The sequence below is a fragment of the Rousettus aegyptiacus genome, unplaced genomic scaffold, assembly GCF_014176215.1.
Source record: "Rousettus aegyptiacus isolate mRouAeg1 unplaced genomic scaffold, mRouAeg1.p scaffold_m13_p_5, whole genome shotgun sequence".
Lineage (NCBI taxonomy): Eukaryota > Metazoa > Chordata > Mammalia > Chiroptera > Pteropodidae > Rousettus > Rousettus aegyptiacus.
Window position 1 is genome coordinate 19,338,191 of NW_023416308.1, and position 14,424 is coordinate 19,352,614.

General features: G+C 50.8%; 1 long non-coding RNA gene across 2 annotated transcripts; it reads right to left on the reverse strand.

Moving 5' to 3' along the window:
• Positions 1-127: 127 nt before the first annotated feature.
• On the reverse strand, positions 128-14,424 carry LOC118602909. Of its 2 annotated transcripts, XR_004950977.1 has the most exons (6): positions 14,316-14,424; positions 14,024-14,197; positions 9,398-9,484; positions 6,675-7,897; positions 6,331-6,472; positions 128-5,909 (listed from the first exon to the last, which is right to left on the reverse strand). It is a non-coding gene; the product is annotated as an uncharacterized LOC118602909 (long non-coding RNA). The 2 variants fall into 2 exon arrangements; XR_004950976.1 differs by lacking the exon at positions 14,316-14,424 and having other exon boundaries at positions 14,024-14,244.

A 14,424-nucleotide genomic window follows, 5' to 3' on the forward strand; every position in this document is an offset into this window, starting at 1 on the left:
TGACGATTCCATACATAATGTCTGTCTGTACACACCAGAGAGGCATTTTGAGGGCTATAAGAGCTGCATGTACTCATATGGACTATTGCAGTTAAAAGGCTATTGTTTAAAAGAACCAAAACCCAAATGCAGATTGTGAGAGTTTAATAGGATACATCCAGTGGCCAGTACTTTGGAAGGCTATGTTTCTGATCCCATCCCAACAGACACCACTCCTCCATCAAGCCTGAGCCACACTCCAGCCCTGCACCTCCTTTAGAGTACCACAATCTTTACTGACTTCAGATGGCTCTGATCCAGAGCAGTCACCAAGTCCAATGCTACTAGCTATATCTCTCCCTGTGTTAGTCAAATGTCAAACCTGTGTTAGCCCCATCTCAGCCATGCCGACATCCAAGCTGTTAATAGTAATAAAGAGTGTTAGACCTGTTGTTAGTCAGAAGGAAATTCACAAGCCGTTAGTTTCTGCTGAAAGGAACAGACCAGGAGGGCAGAAGTTAGTTGAGGTAAAGGAGAGGTTAATTAAGAGGCGGTCAGAGCCAGGCCAAAAGCCTGGAGCCCCGCAGATGGGCAGGGTTGGCTGTTAGTGGTCAGCCCTTGGGGGCAGCCAGGGCAAGGCAGGGATTAGCTGGGTGACAGCAAGAGTTAGTGCAAGAGAGCCAGAAATTAGCCCAAAGAGACCAAGGAGCCTACTGGAGGTGAGGCATGAAATCACCCCCAGGTGTGGCCCTGGCTTAGCGGCTGGCGGGCTCTGGGGGAGGCAGGCTGGAGCCAGGGTGCGGATAGGAACAGGATAGGGAGCCAGAGATGCGTTCCTGGCTGGCCTGAGGGGCTGCAGGGCACCATGGGACCCTGGGGCTCGTTTATCGTTTCCCCGCTTTCTCCTCCTACAAACCCCAAACTCAGGGTAGGTCTACTTTTTTCCCAGCCTTCTCAAGTTTTCCGGTGTGAACAGTCCTTCTCAATGACTTCTTGCAGGAAAAATGGCCCGCATCTACTTCCGGTGTGGGAAATCCGGATCTCTCAACCTCAGGTATGCGAAGGGTCCTTCTAGCCAACTTCCGTTGTAGGAAAGACCCCTCTCACTGATCTCGGCTTCCTTCTCACTGCTTTGTGATAAGGCCAGAAATTCCCCCTCTCTCTTCCTTCCGGTGCAAGAAATTCCCTCCTTCCCATCCTCCCAATATGGAAAATGCCTTCTCTAACTGACTTTCTGTATTACATGCTCCAATCAGTGATTTCCAGTGTGGCAAGAGCATCCGATGCAGGGAAGTTTCCGCTTACTGGCTTCCAGTGTGGGATACATTCCTTGGCTGACTTCCGGTGCAGGACACGCCCCCGCCTCAACTTCCTGTGACCCAGCCGGCCACCTTCCCATGGGGAAAGTTGTACCCTCACTTCCCTTCTCTCTGATCCTTTGGCTGGGAAAAGCCCAGTGCTCCACACTCTAGACCCACAGGCCTCCACACGCACACCTGAGCGTTCCCTGGTCCCACCTACTCCCAGTGGCAACCAGACTTATGCACAGAAAAGAGACCCTCGTGCTCAGAGGCCAGCCTCCCATAGCCACGTGACCACCTCTTCCTCAGGGCCTCTGGTTCATTCAGTAGGGCTGTCCCCTGTCTCAAACCTGACCCAGTGGACTCTGAACTCACAGCCAATTGGGGCAGCCAAGTGGAGCATCTGTCTGCAAGGCCAGTCCCAGGACATCTGCTTGCCAAAAGGAGGGAGGACCAGCCCCCAGGGGGGCCCAGAGCTCGGCAGGGCTGGGGTTAGTAAGAAGAGAAAACAGGGTTAGTAGGGGCTGGGTTAGTAAGTCAGAGCACAGCACCAGCAGACAGGGGCACCTCAGCAGACACACACAGGAGTCACTAGGATAAAAGGAAGAACACACACAGGTCCATTAGTTTGTTAAGGGGCGGTCGAGGTGCACTTGAGGCACCCCCAGGTTAGACGGATTAGTAATCGAACAAAAGAGTTGCCTATGGAAAAGAAAGCTGAGGAGGAGGAAGAATGTGGGGAAGAGAAAGTTAGGGATTCGAAGCAAGTGTCTGGCCCCAGGCAGAAGGGTCTTTGTGCAGAACACCCAGAGGGACCAGGGTCTAGGCAGGGAACGTGATCAACCTGGTGTTCTGGGCCTCCCGCTCCCACCTTCACCCTTTTTATTTTATTTTATTTTATTTTATTTTATTTTATTTTATTTTATTTTATTTTATTTTATTTTATTTTAAGTATCTGCCACTTGTCAAAACCTTAACATTTAACAGGACTCTTCACTGCATCCTGGGAGGTAATGATCAGTACTCCCATACTACTGCGGAGGAAATGGTTTCAGAGAGGCAAAGTGACTTGTTCAAAGTCACCCAGCAGGAAGTGGCAGAACTGGTGAGTCCTATTTACATGCCCTGCTCTGGAATGTGGGTCTGCACAGAGATCCCAGGCTGTGGGCAGGGCCTTCTGGAGCTCCTCTGCCCCCACGTCCCAGCCCCTTGAAAGGCCCTTGAGCTGCAAGGTTAGTAGGGTCTGGCTGCAGGGAGTTAGTAGGGCATGCTCGGGCCTGGTTAGTGGGTTAGTCAGTTGGCAGAAGGCCAGGCACCTCGTCACACGCTGCAGCGTCCTGGCCGAGCCCTGGGTTAGTAGGTTAATCACACCATGCAACACTGCCCTGGCCCCTGAGCCGCAGCTCCAGAGGCCTCCTGTCCCCACCAGCCAGGGAGCCGGGCCTGACCAGGGCAGGGCGGTCTGCCTCCCGGCCCCTCGGCCCCACCAGAATCAGGCCTGCCCAGAAGCATTTTGCTTCCCAATTTCTTGACTGTGGGCCTCAGAGACCCTCGTGCCAAACACTTTGGTTTCCCTGAAAATAGACCCTGCTCGTCCTGGCTAGAAACCCCCTGCCTGGTTCTGGTCAGCCCATTTCCCAGAAGGCTGGATCTGGTCACACTCACGCACACACACACACACGCACATGTGCATCACAAGCATCTTCCAACGAGCATCTTCCCACAAAAGGTCTGATGCCCCAGAGCCACCGTGTCCAATGGACATATCTCAGACCACCAACAGCCAGGCCTCTGGCTGCTCCAACCACTAGCCTGTCTCCTCCTCATACCAACACAGCATAGAGCTTGCCTGACTCCTGGAACCAAGGTCAGAGTCCCCTGCCCCTCCTGGTCTGCCTTTCCAGCAGATGCTACAAAAGCACCTGTGTGTGCCCTTCTAGCATCTCCTATCATTGAGATAGTTTTCCCACAGAAACCCAGCCTAGCATCTCCCACAGTTCTATATGATGCTCTGTCAAAAAAAAAAAAAAAAAAAAAGGTTCTGTCCAGTGAAGTTTTGGAAGAAGACTTCATCCTCTGTCTGTCTTTGAGTATTCACAATTCCTACCAGCATTTTAAAGGCTCTGATAAGTCCTGCACTACAGAAACCTACCAAATTTGAACTCACTTTTTTTAAAAGAGCAATGATATCTAGAACTCACTTTGGGAATCTCTGTTCTAATGTCCTTCTGGAAGCTCTCAGCTAAGCCACATCTTTCTCATCCTTCAAGACCCTGATTGGATCGGCCTTGATGAGAAACCTGTCCAGGCTACTGCAGCCCACTCTGAAATCTTACTCTCACCCTCCAAGCTCTCAGAACCTCTGCCTCAGTAGACTGGTTCCTGCCCCGTTCTCCAGTTCTCTGTGGGCAGCTGGTTTTCTCTTGCTGGCATGGCTGTGAAATCCTGAAGGTTGGAACTACAACTAGATCTTCACCTGTATCTCCACCAAGCGGCCAACACAGGTAAGGGCCCAAAGTAGACGCTCCATTCTGCTGAGAGGAGTAGAATTTAAATACCCTTGGAAGCATTTGGAGCTGCTGCAGAGGCCATGAAATGCAGCCACTTCCCCAAGCTGCTTAGAAAGGGGTCTTAAGAAAACAGGAGGGGAAGGACTAGTCAGAAATGCCTCTGGATCTGCAAGTGCTGAGTTTACAGTCCAGAGCACTCAAAATAGATAAGCCCTAAATCTAAACTCCCAGGTGGATGGGAGTGTTTAGTGAGTACCTATTAAGAGGCAGGCACTGGACAAGCACATGATTTTGCTGAATCTCCCTGCGCCCCCCAGGGGAGCAGATGGCCTGTTTCAGAGCAGCATTTAGACTCACAGAGGTGAGGTAACCTGCCCAAGGTTGTACAGCAGAGTATGTACCCTCAACCCAAAGCCTAGGCTCTCCCAGGACACCCTTCTCCTGGGGGCTCCTTCTGGCTACCCTAAGTCCAGCTAGTTCTGTGTGTCCCCAAGGCACCCACGGCTGTCCTAGCACTGTACCCCTCACACTCAGTTACTATTTCCCACACTGCTGCTCCTCTCCTCCCTTTGAGGGCGGGGATTGTGAAGAGGAGACGGCTCCAGCTTTCTATGTTTATGGTGACCACCTGCTCTGGACTGAATTATGTTCCTCCTCAAATTCATAGGTTGAAGCTATAACCCTCAGTGTGACTGTATTTGGAGACAGGACCTTTAGGGAGGTAATTAAGGTTAAATGAAGTCATAATGGTGGGGACCTAATCTGATAAGAGTGGTGTCCTTATGAAAAATGAAAAAGATAGTCTCTCTCCCCACCCCCAGACCACACCACTCCCATGTGGGTGCAGAGAAAAAAAGGCCAAATGAAGATTTAGCAAGCCGAGGAGAGAGACTTCAGGAAAAAACAGCCCTGGTACCTCGATCTTGGACTTCCAGCCACCAGAACAGTGAGAAAATACATTTCTTCTGTTTGAGCTGCCCAGTCTGTGGTATTCTGTGATGGCAGCTTGAGCTAACTAATATAGAACCCCCTCCCCACCCTAGGAAAAGGACGTCCAGCTTTCAAACTTGTCTACGGACAGCCATGGTTGCTCTGTGCAAGCACTGGGACCAGGCCCTCTGGAAGGGGCTGGAACGAGTGGGTAATGGGTGCGTTAGTGAACCTGTGTGATGGAGGAAGCTGCACGTGCATGGGGCCAGCCCTTCCTGCCTTTGCCCCGCAAGGACAGAACTGAGGATCGGGTGCAAAAAGGAGTAGGGGTCAGAAATGGGGCTGGGTTTCCACTCAAGACTTGCTGCAAGGCTGGTTGGTTCCAGCTTGTTCCCTTCGGATGGTGGGAACAAGGCCCTGTGTCTGTCTCCTGGCGAAACCTCCAGCCTGGGTCTTCTCCTCTCTCTCTGAAAACCTCTCCTTTCAGCTTTCAGGATAGCACAGCCATTCCAGCTGGCGCTCCCAGAGAGCGACATGGGGGATGGCCAGGGCTCCTCCCAGATGCTGACCACCTTCTCCTGGTGACCACCAGGAAGAGGAGAAGCACAAAAAAGCCCCATCTGGGAAGCACCCCCAAAATGAGAATCACTTGCAATGGTGCAAGACAGACTCCAGCCCACAGCGCCTGCTGAGCTACGTCTACCCTCCCTCCCACCAGCAGCTCCTCCCAGTTCCCATCCTGTCCTGTAGGGTCTTTTGGGACCTGGACTTGGGGAGGATGTGGTCAGTGGGGCCTCCACCCAGGCCAAGCTCTGCCTGATCACCAGCATGGATGTGAGGAGAAACCAAGTCTGCAAAAGGTCAGGAAGTGGCCTCCGGGCTCAAACAGTAAGGCCCAGCAGACGAGGTCCAGGAGGATGCAGAAGGGACGTTGGGCTGCCAGCCGCCCTCACTGCCCTCAAGCTGGCCTCCGGAGCCACGTCCTGTCCTCAGCTGAGCACTGACCAGGAGGGCTCCATCCGCGCCAGGCTCCATCCCAGGAGTTGGGGAGAATAAGGTCTTGGGGAAGTTGTCCAGGTTTCCAGAAAACCACCGAAGGCTGCTCCCTGTGTCACTGTGGCCAGTGTCACCTGGTTTCTGAAGATGGGGCCAGGCCAGGAGTCCTTGAGATGCAGCAGGGCAGAGCCACCTGAGGGAAGCACAGTGAGTTAGGATAAGGACACCGTCTCCATCCCCAGCCCTCTACAACCCCACAACCTAACCCCACAAGTGGGCAAGGACACCTTGGGAGACACCCAGTCTTCTTCTTGTACTCCCAATGCCTAGACTGGGTGGGAGTGAAGGATCTGGACACTATTAACTTTTAGCAGAAGCTGAAGAAGAGAGAGGAAGCGATAGAAGCCATGAATGCCCCTCTTCGGCAGGGCTAGCTCAGAGGATGAAAAAGAAACAACAGGAGCCCAGGTCCAGTCCCACGAGCATCACAGCCAGAGTACAGGCAAGGGTTCAGGTGGGCGGAAAGCACCTCCACGGTCCTTGGGAGGCTTGGATTCCCTTTACATTCCTCTCTGTCCCATCCTCCCCCAATACACACATACCCACATGCATACCTCCCAGGACAGGGAGCTCACTCCCTTGCTGAAATGGTGATAAAGCACCTTCTTACATGAAGATCTTGAGAGGGCAGAACCACATCTCTGGCGTTCAGCTCTGGATCCTTAGGCTGGGAAGAGGGGCTTGTCCATGTTTGGGCTGAATGAAGGAACATGCTGAAATCTCTGCCGTCAACCCACCCCCACCAAGACCATGCAGAACAAGCCTTGCAGCCACCTGGCTCCCAGGCCTTCTTTTCATGAGCAAAAATGTCGGCCAAGTACCATAGGTGGGGAAACAATCTTGCCCCAGGAAACGAAGCTCAATGGAACCTCCCTCCCTGACACCTACCCAGGCTTACCTGGCAACACCCAGCCAACATGTTGGCAGCCTGGGCCCAGCCCCTGGCTCCTTCCCCCATATAGACCCCACAGGCCCATCCTGGAAGACAAAAGAGCCAACCACACTGCAGGAGAAAACGGCACCCAGGCCCCCTCCCCAGGCCCGGATCTAACAGGAACTCTCTGCTAACAAGAAGGCCTGGGAGCCAGGGAGGCTGGGCCCAGGCACACCTCCCTCCACCTCCCTTCCTCCCACCCCAGAATGTCCTTCACCCACCTCCCTGGTACCAGCAATAGCAGAAAAGAGAAACTGAGCAGAGTCAGGAATCAAGAGTCTTGATCCCAGCTCTGCTGTGCTTTGTAGCCCTGGAAATTTTATTCTTCCTCTGGGCCGTGGGACACTTCCAGCCCTGTCACTCACCCCAGGTGCACAGTAGTAACCCATAATTTGGGGCAGTGGGTGGGAAACAGGGGCCTTTGTGCTCAGCCAGTTATTCTTCTGCCCCCACTCAAATGCCCACTAATCCTGACCCGAACCATCTCTCAGGTTTTGCTTTCAGTGACAGCTAAGCTACCTCTATCGACTGGCAGACCTCGGCCAAGAGAGTCAGGGGTCCTCTCAGCATATTTTCAGAGCTTGCTGTCAGCACCTGGGACTTGGGGCTTGGGTCCAGGGCTGGAGATGTACTCAGATCCTTGCACTGAGAAGAATGTTCCATACAGGCACAGTGCTCAGGGCCCCACTCGACTGCTAGGTAAAGGAGCCCTGGCCAAGTTTTATAAATATGATGACAAAGGTGCCAGATCTGAGACAAGAAGGGCCAGCCCAAATCTCTAGGTGTCCCCAGCCTCCTACTTATACCAGCTCTACAAGGACTCAAGATTCAATAATTAAACTCAGCTCCTCAGAAGTTCCTGATGATGGAGTTTATAAAATACTAGTCTTGTTACCAAAAGTGGGGTGTGAAAATTACCCTCCGGGGCCCCATAAAGTGTGGACAAGCTCGCTCTTTGTGCCATGGAGGTAGAAAAGTGAATAAGCTGCATCACCAATTTCCCCTCCCACCTAGGAGTTCTGGAATACTACATTATCCTGCACAGATCGGGAGAGGACAGGCTGGTAGGCTGTGGGCTGGTAAGTTTGAATACTTATCTGCAAGGCTGCTTCCCAGTGTGATCTTGAACATCCAGAAGCACTTGGAAATTCCCTTCGTTGTCCTCTACCCCAGGAGCTTGCTGCACTCTGTAAAGAGACCCTGGGTTGCTCAGAGGAACATTGTTTGACCACAAAGATCCTTCCCCTTGGCCCTGCAGACCTGGAATCCCTGATGTTAATAAAGCAATGGAGGTTTCAAGGAAAATTTTAGTTCCTGGGTCAAGCTAACAGCTGTCTAGGCATGGGCTTTGAGGTCAGACAAATATGGGTGAAACTATGGCCCCAAGCCCATGTACCCAACATAAGACTCAAAGTTAATTATTCTCAAAGCTTAGCCAGTGCCTGGCACACAGTAAGTGTTCCAGAAATTATTTTCACCAGTTAATGATTTAAACTTCAAGTAAATTTTTGAGGAACACTGATGTCCCAGAAATACAGGCCATATTTATCCTACAGCATATATGTCTCCCAGGGCGAGGAGTGTATATACCCAGTTAGGAAGCACAGATCAGATCCGAATCCCCATCTTGGTGATTGGATAAACCAAGTGTAGAATACAGATATAATGAAATCTGCTCAGCAATAAAAAGGGACAAACTATTGATACACACTACAACAGAGACGAATCTCAAAAATATTATTCAGAGTGAAAGAAGCCAGGCACAAAAGACCACATGCTAGATAAGTCCACTTATATGAAATGTCCAGAAAAGGTAAATCATTAGTGACGGAAGTAGATTAGTGGTTGCTTGAGTTTGGGAGTGGGATGGAGATTAACAACAGTACATGGGTGTGAGGGGTCTTATTGGGGCAATGGAAATGTTCTAAACCTGATTTATGGTGATGGCTGCACAATTTGGTAGATTTACTAAAAATCATTGAATTGTGCTCCTGAAATGGGTGAGATATATGATATTTAAATGATGTTCCCATGAAGTTAGACCAAAAAAAAAAAAAAAGGATATAACTTCTGATACATGCAAAAACAAGTATGAACCTCAAAATCATTATGCTGAGCAAAAGAAGCCAAATACAAAAGATTCCATGTTAATGGAACTTTAGAAAAAAGCAAGCTTATCCATAGGTATAGAAAACAGATCAATGGTTTCCTGCAACTTGGCGGGGCGAGGATGGACAGAGGAACATTTTAGGGTGATAAAACGTTTTATATCTTGAATGTAGTGGTGGTTACACAGGTGTATACATCAAAATATGTTGAAATGAATGCTTTAAATGGGTGCATTTTATTGTATATAAATTACGCCTCAATAATTTTTCCAAAACTCATTTAGAGGACAAGAACCAGGAAGGGCCAAGTGAAAGGCCATACAGAGACCTGGTGGTAGGTCCCACAGCCCCAGCATCTCAGCTCCCACTAGCCTACATGAGCCACTCCCTCCCCTCTTCAAGCCAAGGACAGATGCCCCATCAAGGAAGCTTTGATTGAGGGACTGGATCCTAAAGGTCTCTCCCACCTCTGACATTCAGGAAGTCTCAGTCCAAATGGATTTTATGATGGACCTGAGTACACAGCATGATGCTGGTCTCTACCACCCCGAGGGTGCACAGAAGGAGAGGAAGGTTTACCTTGATTACTTCTGTGATGCTGTTAGGGTCGTGACAGCCATGTGAATGTGTCTGGAACCACATGGGTGGACAGGGAGATGCCTCCAGCTGTCATCAAGAGAGAAAGAGAGAGGGGTAGAGGAGTAAATATGTATCATGAACACAGTGGAGAATAGATGCCAGGATGCTGGTCTGAAATCACAGCATGCGCCAAAACTAGTCTCCTTAGATTCAGATCAGAAACAAAACAGGAAGTCAGGAGGTATCTGGGTGGAGCTGGTGCCAAACAAACATCCCAATACACTGGAAAAGACAGGGGATTCCATCTTATTCTGCCACCCTAAGCAAGTGCATCACCCCTCTGGACCCGGCTTATCCACGAAATGGGGACAATTACAGTGTCCACCTCCCAAGGCTGTTGTGAGAATTAATAAGAGGATAAATATTATCTATTTGCTTGCATTCTGTTATTTCTTACATTATTATTAATTACCACCCCAGTCCACACAGCTCATTAAACTATCCATGGGCTATTCATTTCCCCCACTAAACTCTGTGCGCTGTTCCTGGCAACAGCTGCCAGTGAAACATGCTTTCGGTTGCATTTTAAGATCCCTCTGGGTTTTGGGTTGTTTTTTTTTTTTTTTTTCCCTGACTCTGGAATAAAACAGCTGCCCGGAGAGCAGAGACATACGGGAGACATTGACCTAAATTGCTTCGGATGAGTGAGTGCTGAGAAATAAAGGAAGCTCCTGGGAATAACAAGATGTGCAGGGCGCCGTGCAGGAGACATGCTGAGGGAAACAGAGGCTTCTGCAGAGGACCAGAACGCACTGTTTCTGGACAAATCCAAACAATATACACAAAAGAGGAGCTTCAGAATTCAAATCTCCCTCAAAGGAGGGAAAGTCTGAGTTGCAGGGGGAGGGGAAAAAAATAAGAAGAAGGGAAAGAAAGGTAAACTAACATTTCCTGAGGACAGATACTATTAGGGGCACCTTTCCCTACCTGAGGAAACAAGAGTTGGGTTTTACTGTCCCCCATTTTACAGATAAGGGTAAAGTGACTTGCTTCAAGATCACCTAGATAGAAAATGGTGCAATTGAATTCTAAACAGGCCTGTTGGACCACAAAAGCACAGAAGACTATGTTCAAATACCAGGGTGAGGATTAAAGGAGAAAAGACCTGAGGAAGGTATGTGTGAATGGCAAACACTGTGGTCATCAGCAGAACTATTACTGTGAAGAAATCGGACTGTGATTGCTAAACTATCTCAGATGGGTTTATTCCAGTTGCTTCCATGGTTTTGAGGCAACTGATTAAGTTTGCTTTCAGGAGAGAAATGTAGTAGCTACCAACACATGTTTCAGAGTTATACTAGATCCAAGTTCGAATCCTGACTCTGCAACTAACTTGCTGTGTGACCCTGAGCTAGTCATTCCACCTCTCTGAGCCTCAGTTTCTCACCTGTAATGCCCTACTCCCGGCCTTATCGTGGGGTCTCCATGAGGCAGCACCCAGCAACAACCTTGAGAAATGGTTACCGAGTGGTAGCTGGAGTTGGTTACCACGAAGGATCTACTCCACACCCCTGAGCACACAATAGTTCAGCTCCTCTCTCTCTTCCGTGACTCATTCAGCAGCTTCCAGAGCGGCCCACCTGGCACCACAAGGCAAAAGAGGACACCTGCCTCATCTGATCCGATCAGCCTGCAGACAGCTGTCACCCTCAGCGAGCCTTTGCCTCGGCCCCTGAGTATCTCTGGCTATTGTTCCAAAGCTCCAGCTGACAGATGAGCAGGACTGCAGAGACAGGAGGAAGGACCTCCTGGGGACAAAGGACTCGCCTATAAGTTATTCACCAGCCCATTGAACCATCACAATGGACCCAGTGCTCCAGAAACACCCTGCTCAAACAGCCCAAGGATCACCCAGGAGAGGAACCAACAGCCCAACACAAATTACAGCAAATAACTAAGTATCTATACAAGATTCGAGGACCACATAAGTGAACCCGGCCTGTACACAGTGGATGCGCTGTAGCAGCAATGTCTTTATTAAGCACCTACTGGGTGCCAGGCATTTTGCATACATGGTTTATAGCCTCACAATATCCTTGTAAAGCAGAGACTATGATCCCCATTTTATAGATAAGGAGACCGAGGCTCAGAGAAAGGAAGTTACCTCCTTACTGAAGTTGACACAAAGAAAAGTAGTTGGGGGAAGGATTCGTACACAGATAGTGTAACTCCGAGTCCCTTCTCTTTCCACCACACTGCACTGCCCCAGGGAGCGATAAATTCAAAGAGCGTGATACTACCCTGGGCGGAAGCATGGATCAGGTCCAGAGAAAGAACCTTAAAAATGAAGACGTGAAAAAAATAATAATGAAATGGAAACTGGCGACTCCAACTCTAGCGAACTGAGTAAAGCATGTTTGTCTACTCCATGAAACACTAATCCTCTTGCACTGATTTCTTCAAAGGGCATAAAAACATGGAGAAACACATCCGATGTGGCCATTCAAAAGCAGTTTATGTATGGCACAATCTCAATTAGTATTTTCACTAGTATTTTCACGTACCAGAAAAAAAATACATAAAAATGGTAAATATGGTAGTTATTCTTCGTTGATGAAACTATGGAGCTTCTTTCCCCTCCCCCAAATCTTCTACCATTATCATGCATTTTATTAAACGTCTTAAATTCATTTTAAAAATCACCAAAAATTATAAAATTCTCATTTTTAAAGCAGGCATAGGGAAGCTCATGCGTGGTAAGGAGTTGTGTGAAGATTTTAGCTCTCTCCTCCATTAACGAGTGGACAGAAAGGTAAAAAAAAATGCAGTAAGAAGAATGTAGATTTCAAAATGTTTCTCAATGGCGAGAGTCATTAAATAACAAAATAGGTCGGCCTTGAGGGCATAGAGGACGTTACCCATAAAATTCCTTTAACATGAAATTGACCAAACTCGGTATGGGATGATGAGTTCAGTGCCACCCGAAGCTAGGCGCTGGCACAGTGTCTCTGAGAAAACTGTTTTGTCCAGCCTGCCCCACGGGTGAGGGAAGAGGTCGGGGCACTGTTCTCTCATCCAACGGTCTGACCACCTGCAAGAGGAGCGCGGGGTGGGGGGGCCCGGTATGAGTACACATCCCCATCCCAGCCCCACCCAGCCCTGCTGACTCATCCCCCGGCCACGTGGCCCGGACGTCTGCGTATTTGAAGCACCGCCCCTCAAGTCTAAGAACCACTGTCCTCAGGTTTCCCTGTCAGTCAAGTGGAATTACTCATCCCTACCCCACCCCCACCCCAGGCCAAGCGTTCGCGAAGGCCCCAGAAGCTCCTAAATGGGAATGTGTTTCAGAAAGTAAAGCTCTGCGCCTTTGGGCCGCGCTCAGTCCGAGGCTGGCACCGAGCAAAACAAAGCCGCTTCCAGCACGTTGTTTTGCCTTTCTCTCCCCTTCCCTGCCCGCACTACTGCTTCTCTCCCCACTTCCCCCAGCAGCAGGTGGGGGCATTTTCCCCGCCGCGGCACTGCAGTGTGGTAAGCGCGCCAGGAATCCCTGCGCACGGCAGCCACTGGTCTGGAGCCTGGGACGAGGGTGAGGAATCCTGGCTCCCGGGGCGTCCCGCTGCACAGTCTGAAAAACAATTTCTCTAGCCCAGAGACCTCCACTGAGGGAGAGGAGAGATCCGGTCCCCTTCCTTACCCAATCCCAGCTCTAGAGAGTGTATTGCAGAGGAGAGGTGGGAAGGCAGCTAGCTAGTGGTTTCTGGGGTCACCCAAGCCCCGTTTGGGGATGTAACATGGGCTTTAGAGTCCGACAAATCTAGATTTAAAATCACTGGCTGTGTGACCTTGGACGTGTACCTAACCCTCTCTGGATCTCAATTTCCTCATCTCTAAAATGGGGTTCTTACCACCTCGTGGGACTGTTGTGATAAAAAGCGCTGAGTATGTTGTTGGCACAGAGTCAATTCTCCATAAACTGATTATTATTATCATTATAAGTGTCATTATTCTTCTCAGCAAAGGGATTTCCCAGCGCTCTCCGCCCCTTTGGGGCCACACAGAACGCTGGACATCTGGAATTTGAGCACCAGAAGTGGGGCACAGGCAGGCGCTGGGGGTGCGGGGAGACAGGAGAGGAGGCCTGGGTATGAAGGAAGGGAGCTCCCGGACCCCGTTCCGCCTCCCCGCCCCCACCCCCAGTTCTAAGACCCTCTGGGCTCTGTCCAAGGCTTGGCTAGTTAATGTCTAACCTGGAGAGCCGAAAAGGTCCGGGGTCCCCTCAAGTCTGTCCGGTAACGAGGGGAAGGGAGGGTCTTTGTTTCCCCTCAGATCATGACCGCGAGACCCCTATCGGCGCTGGACTCCCAGCGCATCCTCCCCTTTCCCTTCCCCCTGCCCCACCCAAGCCCGAGTCTTGGCTAAATATGACAACTGAAAGCTGGCTCTTCATCCATCAAATGAGGGGCACTTCAGACAGCGTTTGCCATCCCCTGAACCCTGCCTGGGACCCTAGGACCCTGGGACCCTGGGACATACCCTCGACCCCAGTCTCGAGGAATTAAGCTGTTCCCAGAGCGGGGACAAGGATGCTTGGGGAGGGAGGGCTGTGGGGATGGGGCGGTGGCTTACCTCAGGTCCGCGGTCCTGCGGCACGGAGTGCAGAGGGCTCTTTGTGCCCGGGCTCACAGCGCAGAACTGGGGGAGCCCCTGCAAGCACCTCCCATCGCAAACTCCTCCCCGTACTCGTCCGCAGCCTCCCTCCCTCTGGTCCCCCGAGCGCAGCCGGCGTCGTCTTTGTAGCTGCTGCAGCGCCCATGAAATTTTAATGCGGGAGCGGCTGGCGGGCGGAGGCGCCCCCACCCCTGGGCCTCGCCTTGGCCCTCTCCCCTTCTCCCTGCGCCCTCGCCACCCCACATCTTACCACCTCCCCCATCTTGAGGCTTAGAGCCCGGTAGGCTGGGTGTGGCAGGGAGTGGGGAGAGAGCACCGCTGCCCCCACCGCACAAAGGGGCGAGCCCTGCGGCGAGCTC